Source organism: Pseudophryne corroboree, chromosome 2 (genome assembly GCF_028390025.1).
Source record: "Pseudophryne corroboree isolate aPseCor3 chromosome 2, aPseCor3.hap2, whole genome shotgun sequence".
NCBI classification, from domain to species: Eukaryota; Metazoa; Chordata; class Amphibia; order Anura; family Myobatrachidae; genus Pseudophryne; species Pseudophryne corroboree.
The window spans coordinates 387707369-387717722 of NC_086445.1; positions in this window are offsets into that span (position 1 = coordinate 387707369).

Consider the following 10354-nt stretch of genomic DNA (forward strand, 5'->3'; position numbering starts at 1 on the left):
AGTGGAAAAGCATTCTTTAGGGTGGAAAATCCATCTAGAAGTCTGTCAGACATCTCTGTTTAGCAGATACCATGTGCATTTACTGCTTGAATTCATGCTGTCAACTGTAAAGCTTAGTATTGGAAGAATAACGCCCTGGGACTGTTGTTCAAGGCATGGCCTAAGTTCAGTTGTTCCAGTGAAAGGAAATCTTTATGCAGCAGCATATGAGGGGGTACTGAAAATAAACAGGAATTGTCCTCAGTGGCAGGGTGCTTGTAGTGTGGGCTTCCGACGTTAGTTAAATGTTTGTGGAACCCTTCTGAGTCCGTATCCCTGCCAGGGGCGTAGCCAGAAATTTGTGGGCCCCATAGCAACATTTTGAAGGAGCCCCTGTCCCAGTGCTTCTAGATACACTTCTCTGCACCAGTTGTTAATTTTATGCCGTATAATGGTGCCCTAGTTAATTTTCTGAACCATAGTTGAGCCTTATTTAATGTTAGTAGTGCCATAGTTTCTTTTATGAATTGCAGTAGTGCTTAAGTTCACCCTATGTCACATTTCATAGCTGCCAGTACACATTATGCCACACAGTATCCCCAATTCACATTATGATATATAGTGCTCCCTGTTCATATTGTGCCTCATTGCAGTGCCCAGGTTCATATTATATAACATTAAAATGCCCTCCAGTTCATTTTATACCACCCTACAATGAGAAGGTCCAGGGGCATACCTAGATATATTGCAGGCCCCAAGGAAAAGTTTGAAAGGACCCCTACGTACCACACAATGGCGAAAAATGTAAATAACACATGTAACTTTGACAGGGAAGGTGGGCCCCTCTCAGCTCTGGGCCCCATAGCAGCTGCACTGCCTGCACCTATGGTAGCTACGCCCTTGATCCCTGCTGATGTTGCGAGGGAAGGTAGTGTTTGATTGCAGTGATTTTTTTTCCAACTCTTTTTTTATTCACTCTTTTTCGCCTGTTTTTGTGGTGGCTGATTCACACAAACAACATGCTGCTGTGAAGTTTTGTTTCCTTTTGGGAAGAAAATGCGTCGGAAATGGTGGTTATGCTACCAACAGCTACAAAGTTTTTATTTGGAAGTTTTGAAAAGGTTGCATCACTATTTGAGGAAAGAATGTCCCAATTTGTGACGTACCTGGTCACTGGTTCTTCCATCATGACAACGTACCTGTCCACACAGCAGTGTTAAGCAATGTTTCTCTAGCATCCCTAAGGGATATTGGGGCATTAGTACTATGGGGTATAGACGGGGTCCAAACGAGCCGGTGCACTTTAAATTTCTTCAACTGGGGGTGCTGGCTCCTCCCCTCTATGCCCCCTCCCCTCTATGCCCCCTCCCACAGGCAGTTTAGAAAAAAGTGCCCTCAGGAGAGGATGCACACTCTGGAGCTCCAGAGAGTTTTCTTCAGTTTCTTTGAAAACTTTATTATTTTCAGTATGCTGTTAAAGGAACAGCATACCTGCACCGTTGGGGGAGGGGGGGGGGGGCGGGCATCGGCATCTGTAAGGTTTCAGAGCCTCTTCCCCGCTGCAGGACCACCATCCTGAGGTGGTTGTACAGCGGGGCACTGTGCCTTGGCGGTCACATTCGCAGCACACTGCACACCCCTAACATTGCCTGAAGGTGACGACAGTGGAGAGTACAAACCGGGGCCTCCACTAGGGGGGTCCCCCGGTTCTTGGTGCAACAAAGATGCGGGGGTGGCATACGGGACCCGCTATAGCCCCCCTGTGTACACAGGCAGCGGGAGTGAAAACTAGCACTTGCGGTGATGATTTACACTTTTAGGGAGACTTTGCCAGTATAAATATCACTGAAGCTCTGGTGCCGTTCCAGGGGGCGGAGCTTCCTCAGAGCGGGACCAGCGGCATTTTGGCGCCTTCCTCTGTGTACAGCCGCTGCAGCAGGCACACACAGCTACTCCGTACACTCAGGTTACGCAGGAAAACTGGTACAGGGGTGTAGCAAAGGGGGAGAGCCGCTATTGTACACAATGTGTCTTAAAAAGGACTAATGCTCCGGTGTTACACCGTGATATAACAGCTTGCAGCTTCACTGGGGCTGTTTAGCTTGGGTGTGCTGTTACCTTCTCTCTGTCTCCCTCTCACATACAGTAAGGGCAGGCTTACTATTGTATTACTTGTCTGTGTGTATATAAGTGTTGTATACTGTAAACATGGTAAAACACCAATTATGCAGTGTAAGTCACACCAGATTTTCTCCGCCTACATCTGGTTCCATATCATGTGAACAATGCAGCCAGTCCTCACAACTCAGTGAGGAGACTGGGGTTAAGAGCCTTCCTGGCTAGATGCCATAAAATCCAAGATGTCCGATATCTCATCTCTGCTCACTGCTAATACTCAAAAAACAAAACTCAACAACGGCAGCAGGCTGTTTTAGACCTAGTTGCAAGGGCAGATGTTCCATAGCGCCCCCCTCTCTAAATCAGGACCACAAAAGCGTGGGTTACCTGCTTTACTCCTCAGGCTCTGATGAGGAGACACAGGAGGAGGGAATTTGAATTGGGTCTTGTTACTGGGGATTCCCCTTCTACACAAGGTATTGAACCCCACATTCTAGCTATATGGGACGTGTTAAAACTCCCTCTAGAGGACTCTGTGGCACAGCAGTCGTTTTTCTTAACACAGAACACACTCAGTGTCACACTCCCTAATTCTGCAGAGTTAGATGACCTGTTTAAGCAGCCTGGAAAAATCCAGATAAAAAATACCAAGTGTCAAGGTTTTTTGCACACTTTCCCATTTGCTCCTGCGGGCAGGAAATCTATGAAGAACCCCCGGCTGTTGACGTATCAGTCTCTCGCCTATGTAAAAAGGCGGTAATGTTAGCTCCGGGCTCCTTTGCCATAAAAGACCCTGGGGATAGAAAAATAGACACTACACTGAAGTCTATCTACACAGCAGCAGGTGTATCAAAAAGACCGGTCATAGCAGGTTGCTGGATGACTCATGCCATTCATACATGGGCTACTCAAATTCAGGAGGGCCTCTCGGTATATGTCCCTGGTCACTACAGTGACTCTCCTAAAACACATTCAGGACACTGCACGCGTCCTGTGTGACTCTCAAGGAGATAGGCAAAATCAATGCTACTGCTAAGGCGGTGTCGGCATGCAGAGCTTTGTGGTTGCGTCAGTGGATAGCGGGTGCAGAGTCCAAGCGCAGTGTAGAGTCTCTTCCTTTTTCAGGGAATTGGCTTTTCGGGGTGGAATTGGATACGTGAATTTCCAAAGTTACTGCGGGCAAATCCACATTTCTCCCCTCTGGGGCCTCGCCGGTTAGACGTTCCTACCCTGGGCCGTCTACCCAATCCTTTAGGTCTAACAGATTTTGATCTAGGGCCAGATGTGCCTCCAATGCGGCTAAACGCACAAGATGTCAGACAAGAAAACCAGCAATCACAGGTTCTCAGGAGAGCACTAATTCAGCTTCCATTAAGGCCTCAGCATGACGGTGCCCACCCACACGAGGGGATCTCAAGGTGGGAGCTTGGCTGCATCACTACAGCTGCATCTGGGAAAGCTCCTGCCAGGATACCTGGGTAAAGGAACTCATCAGGGCTACAAGCTGGAGTTAGTCGCTCCTCCCCAATGATTTTTCAAATCAAGCTTACCAGCTTTGGAGGATATGCGTGTAATGCTGCAACAGGCCATCCTAAAATTAGTCCAGTCCCAAGTCATTGTTCCAGTGCCACTACAACAACAGGGAAAGGATTAATACTCCAACCTGTTTGTGGTACTGAAACTGGACAGTTTGGTAAGGCCCATTTTGAATCTAAAATCCTTGAACCCTACCTAAAGGTTTTCAAGTTCAAGATGGCATCCTTGCGAGCAGTGATTGCTAGCCTGGAAGAATGGGAGTTCATGGGCTCCCTGGGTATAAAGGACGCCTATCTTCATATCACGATTTGGCCACCTCACCAGGCTTACCTGAGGTTTGCCCTGCTGAACGATCACTACCAGTTCCAGGCGCTACCCTTTGGCCTGTCCCCACTCCGAGGGTGTTCACAAAGGTGATGGCAGAGATGATGTTCCATCTCCGGGTCCAGGGGGTCAATGTTGTCCCTTATCTGGAAGATCTCTTGATAAAAGCAAAATCCAGGGAGCTGTTATTGCTCTATATAGACCGCACTATCCAACTGTCACACCATGGGTGGATCCTCAATTTACAGAAGTACCACCAGGAGCCAACTCAGCGGCTCCTGTTCCTGGGAATCTTGCTGGATACTGTGGCCCAGAAAGTTTTCCTCCCAGAGGACAAAGCGCGAACACTTCAGGGGATGGTCCGAATGGTTCTCCGGCCTACTCGAATATCCATCCATCTTTGCATAAAATTGTTGAGGAAGATGGTAGCCTCATACGAGGCGATCCAGTTTGGAAGGTTCCATGCCAAAACATTTAAATTTGGATCTCCTGAGCAAGTGGTCTGGATCACATCTTCAGATGCACCGGATAATACGGCTGTCACCTCAGGCCAGAATTTCCCTCCTGTGGTGGCTGCAGTCCTCCAACCTACTGGAAGGTCGAAGTTTTAGGATTCAGGATTAGATCCTCCTCACAACGGATGCGAGTCTGAGAGGATGGGGAGCTGTCACCCAGGGGGCTCAGTTCCAGGGCAGGTGGTCAGCCCATGAAGCCCTACTTCCGATTAACATTCTGGAACTTTGGGCGATCTACAATGCTCTGATTCAGGCCTCTCCTCTACCTGGGGAACAGTTGGACATCAATCGGCAAGGAGGGACAAACAGCAGGGCCTGCATGCAAGAGGTGTCAAAAATACTCCTCTGGGTAGAAAGAAATGCAAGAGCAATGTCCGCAATCTTCATTCCTGGAGTAGACAACTGGGAAGCGGACTTCCTGAGTCGTCACGATCTCCACCCAGGAGAGTGGGGGCTCCACCATCATATGTTTCAGCAGATCATCGACCGGTGGGGCTGCCCACAAATAGACATGATGGCTTCTCGTATCAACAAGAAGCTTCGTTGGTATTGCTCACGAACCAGGGACCCACAGGCGAGGGCAGTAGATGCACTGACGTTGCCTTGGCCTTACCGGGTGGTCTACCTGTTTCCTCTGATACCATTGCTCCTACGTGTACTAAAGCGAATCAGGAATCAAGGAGTCCAGGCGATTCTGATTGCCCCGGTTTGGCCTCGAAGGGCGTGTTATGCGGATCTTCTGGACGTGTCCGTCAAAGACCCTTGGCCTCTGCCACTGAGAAGAGATCTTCTTCAACAAGGACCGTTTGTCTACCCGGGCTTACGGTGACATCGTTTGATGGCATGGAGGTTGAGCAGAGCATTCTAGCTCACCAGGGCTTTTCTAAAAAGGTTATTGCTACCATGGTTCAGGCCAAGAAACCTGTGATGTCAACTTGGGATGTTTCCTCCGTTTCCTGCAGACTGGTGTGGATAAGGGTTTATGTCTGGGTTCCATTAAGGTCCAGATTTCAGCTCCTCTCAGTTTTCTTCCAGAAGAAATTGGCAGCGTTACCAGAAGTTCAGACCTACTTGCAAGGGGTACTTCACATACAACCTTCTTTTGTGCCGCCTACGGCACCCTGGAATTTGAATGTAGTGTTGGAATTTCTACAGTCCTCCTGGTGTGAACCTTTGATGACTGTAGAAGACAAGGACCTCACGTGTAAGACGGTGATGTTATTGGCCCTGGCTTCTGCTAGGCGTGTCTCAGAATTGGGAGACTTATCATGTAAGAGTCCCTACTTGTTTTTTTACGAGGACAGAGCGGAGCTCAGGACTAGGCAGCAGTTCCTGACGAAAGTTGTTCCAACGTTCCAATTGAATCAACCTATTGTGGTTCAGTCAAGTGCTGGTACTTCTGCTCCTCCGGTGGCATTGGATGCTGCGTGAGCCTTGAAGATCTATGTCAAGAGAACGGCTCGGATCAGAAAGACGGATTCCTTGTTCGTGCTATATGATGCGCAGAAAAAGGATTTCCCTGCTTCAAAGCAGTCCATTGCTCGTTGGCTTAGGCTTGCTATCCAACAGGCCTGTGTGTCTGCAGCCTTACCTGTTCCATAATCTCTGAAGGCCCACTCTACGAGAACGGTGGGGTCTTCCTGGGCGGCTGCCAGTATAGTCTCAGTCTTGCAACTGTGCCGAGATGCTACCTGATCGGGGAAGAACACCTTTTGTGAAGTTCTACAGGTTTGATACCCTGGCCAAAGAGGAGATAACTAGTTTGGGCAGGTGGTGCTGCAGGCATCTCCACACATTCTCGCCCGTTCTGGAAGCTTTGGGACGTCCCCCATCGTACTATTTCCCCAATATCCCTTATGGATGCTAGGGAAAATAGGATTTTAATTACTTACCGGTAAATCCTTTTCTCGTAGTCCATAAGGGATGTTGAGCGCCCGCCTCAGTGTGTTGTCTTTTCTGCATGTTTTCTCTTATATGGTTACCTGCTCAGCTGTTACGGTTTTGTTACCAGCCGTTGCTGGTCGTTTTATGTTATTGGTGTGCTGGTGTGTAAGTCTCACCGCTCGTTGTTATGTTCCTTCTCTCAAGTATGTCCTTTCTCCTTCGGGTACTATTTTACCTATAACTGCCTGTGGGAGTATGCATAGAGGGGAGCAGCCAGCACACCCAGTTGAAGAAATGTAAAGTGCACTGGCTCCTTTGGACCCTGTCTATACTCCATCGTACTATTCCCCCAGTATACCTTATGGACTATGAGAAAAGGATTTACCAGTAGGTAATTAAAATCCTATTTTAACCAAAAACGGCATAACACCTTAACTCACCCGCCGTCTCCCCATGCCACTTTTTTTTTTTTATATATATTTCCTTTGTTGAAAAGAGATCTTTTAAAGGAAAAAGTTTTGCAGTTTTTTGTTTTACCTCTTTAATATCTGCAAAAGTGCTAAAAGGCATCAATGAAGATGAAAATGTTTTGAGCAATGGAAAAAACGTTTGGACAAATGTATTGTTTCAAGTGGAGAGTACTTTGAGGATGTTTGAAGCTTCAAAATGTACAAATGGGCTGGTGAATTTTTTTTCCAATATCACCCCCTGTTTTTGTGGCCGCGATCACAAATTTTATGTTTCTTATCACATTTGAATTAATTAACACAAAAATGCTTGCATAGAATTAGATTTCTCTTACATCCTAGAGGGTGCTGGGGACTCCAAAAGGACCATGGGGTATAGACGGGATCCGCAGGAGCTTGGACACTAAAAAGACTTAATCTGGGTGTGAACTGGCTCCTCCCTCTATGCCCCTCCTCCAGTCCTCAGTTAGACTTTGTGCCCAGGAGTGACTGGATGCACACTAGGGGAGCTCTACTGAGTTTCTCTAGAAAATATTTTTTGTTAGGTTTTTTATTTTCAGGGAGACCTGCTGGCTACAGGCTCCCTGCAGCGTGGGAGTGAGGGGAGAGAAGCAGACCTACTTCTTCTTAGTTAAGGGCTCTGCTTCTCGGCTACTGGACACCATTAGCTCCAGAGGGTTCGATCACTTGGTGCACGCCTAGCTGCTTGTTCCCGGTGCCACGCCGTCGCCCCCTCACAGAAGCCAGAAGAAAGAAGTTGGGTGAGTATGAGAAGATCAGAAGACTTCAGGATGGCAGAAGACTTCAGTAAAGGTACAGCGCAGCGGTAACGCTGTGCTCCATGCTCCCACACACATCACCAATGGTTTTCACTGGGTGCAGGGCGCTGGGGGGGGGGGTGCGCCCTGGGCAGCATGTTACTGGAGTTGTTGGGCGGCTTAAAGATTGTAGGTGCCTCGGCACAGTTTACAGACCCCCGCTGGCATGTTTTTTCAGATTTAAAATTGGCGGGCCGAAGCGCGCCGGGAAGGGGGCGGAGCTTCATCCCACAGCTCACGGGCGCCATTTTCCCTACAAGCGGCTGAGGGATAGACGCTGCCGGGACCTCCACGCTTCTCTCCCAAGTAACGGGGGGCATTTTCAGAGAGGGGCCGCAGTGTGGCGCTTAATATTAACATAAGGCAGCGTTGGGTACATATATCGTATCTTGCGATATATGGGCGCTGGGGTGTGAGCTGGCATACTCCCTCTGTGTCCTCTATCTGGGCTTTATTTTGGGCCTGTCACCTAGCTGGGACGTTGTGTGTGTTGTGGTGTGTCGGTACTACGTGTCTGCATGTCTGAGGCTGAAGGTTATTCACCGGAGGAGGTTATTGGGGGAGCGGATGCGGGGCTAGAGTTGGGACTGTCGACGCAGCCGACACCTGATTTGCTAGCATTGCTCAGTACGATAAATTCAACTGTAGCTTCCTTATCAAAGAGGTTAGATAAGACTGAGTCACAGAGGCAGGTGTGGAAAAAGTCCATGGAAGAGGCTTTGTCTCAAGTACAGACCCCATCCGGGTCGCAGAAGAGGCCATTTACTGAAGTGGTAGATACTAATACCGACACGGACTCTGCTTCCGAGGTCGATTTCACTGAGGCAGCTTTACATCCACGGTTAGTTAAGAGTATTCAGTACATGATTGTGGCTATAAAAGATGTTTTACACATTTCTGATGAACCTGCGGTACAGAAAACAAGGATTTGTTTGTTCAAGGGAAAAAAACCTGAGGTGACGTTTCCCCCCCTCTCATGAAATGAATACTCTTTGTGAAAAGGCTTGGGAGTCGCCGGATAAGAAATGGCAGATTCCCAAGAGGATTACCATGGCGTATCTTTTCCCCTCTGATGACAGGGAAAAATGGGAGTCATCTCCAAATGTTGACAAAGCTCTATCTCGTTTGTCTAAGTAAGTCTCACTTCCATCTCCTGACACGGCAGCTCTCAAAGATCCGGCGGATTGCAAACAGGAGACGTCTCTGAAGTCCATTTTCGCTAATTCGGGTGCATTGCTCAGACCCGCTGTGGCGTCGGTATGGTAGTGCTATTGCTAAATGGGCTGAGAATTTAGCTAATGATATGGATACTCTTGATAAAGATAATGTCCTTTTAACTCTCTGTTTTATTAAGGACGCTGCAGATTACATAAAGGACGCGGCGAGAGACGTCTGTCTCTTGGGTTCAAGAACCAATGCCATGTCTATATCAGCCAGGAGGGCGCTGTGGATCCATCAATGGAACGCTGATGCCAACTCCAAGCTGACCTGGTATCGACTGCGGGTAAGTCCTCTTTTCTTCCTTATGTTCCCACACAACAGAAAACGGCACCACATCAGCAAATGCAGTCCTTTCGTCACAATAAATACAGGCGTGGAAAAGGTTCGTCCTTCCTCGCTTCAAAGGGTAGAGGAAGAGGAAGAAAACCTCCTGTAGGCTCAGGCGCCCAGGACCAAAAGTCCTCCCCTGCTGCTACCAAGTCCACCGCATTACGCTGGGGCTTCCCTGGGGGAGTCCAGACCGGTGGGGGGCCCGTCTACGAATATTCAGTCAGGTCTGGATTCAATCAGGCCTGGATCCTTGGGTACTAGAGATCGTGTTTCAGGGATACAAACTGGAGTTTCAGGAGATGCCCCCTCACCGGTTCTTCGTTTCGGCATTACCAGTAGTTCTTCCGGACAGGGAGGTGGTGCTAGCAGCGATTCAAAAACTGTGTCTACAGAGGGTCATTATTCCCGTTCCCTCGTCCCAGCGGGGGGAGGGTTTCTACTCGAGCCTCTTTGTTGTGCCGAAACCGGACGGTTCGGTCAGACCAATTCTAAATCTAAAATCCCTCAATCCATACTTGAAAGTTTTCAAGTTCAAGATGGAATCCCTTCGAGCGGTGATTGCCAGCCTGGAAGGGGGGATTTTATGGCGTCAGTCGACATCAAGGATGCCTACTTACATGTCCCGATATATCCTTCACATCAGGCCTTTCTCAGGTTTGCGATACAGGATTCTCATTACCAATTTCAGACGTTGCCGTTTGGGCTTTCCACGGCTCCGAGGATTTTCACCAAAGTCATGGCGGAAATGATGGTTCTCCTTCGCAAACAAGGGGTTACAATTATCCCGTACTTGGACGATCTTCTGATAAAGGCGAGGTCCAAGGAACGGTTGCTGAGAAGTGTAGAGTTGTCACTGTCTGTTCTGCGACAGCACGGTTGGGTGCTCAATTTGCCAAAATCCCAGTTGATTCCGACCACTCGGCTTCCTTTTCTGGGCATGATTCTGGACACGGAATTACAGAAGGTATTTCTTCCAGAAGAAAAGGCTCTGGAACTGCAGACGATGGTCAGGGAACTTCTGAGGCCGACGAGTGTGTCGATCCATCAATGTACTCGGGTTCTGGGGAAGATGGTTGCGGCATACGAAGCCATCCCATTCGGCAGGTTTCACGCCCGGGTGTTTCAGTGGGACTTGCTGAGCAAATGGTCCGGGTCTCACCTG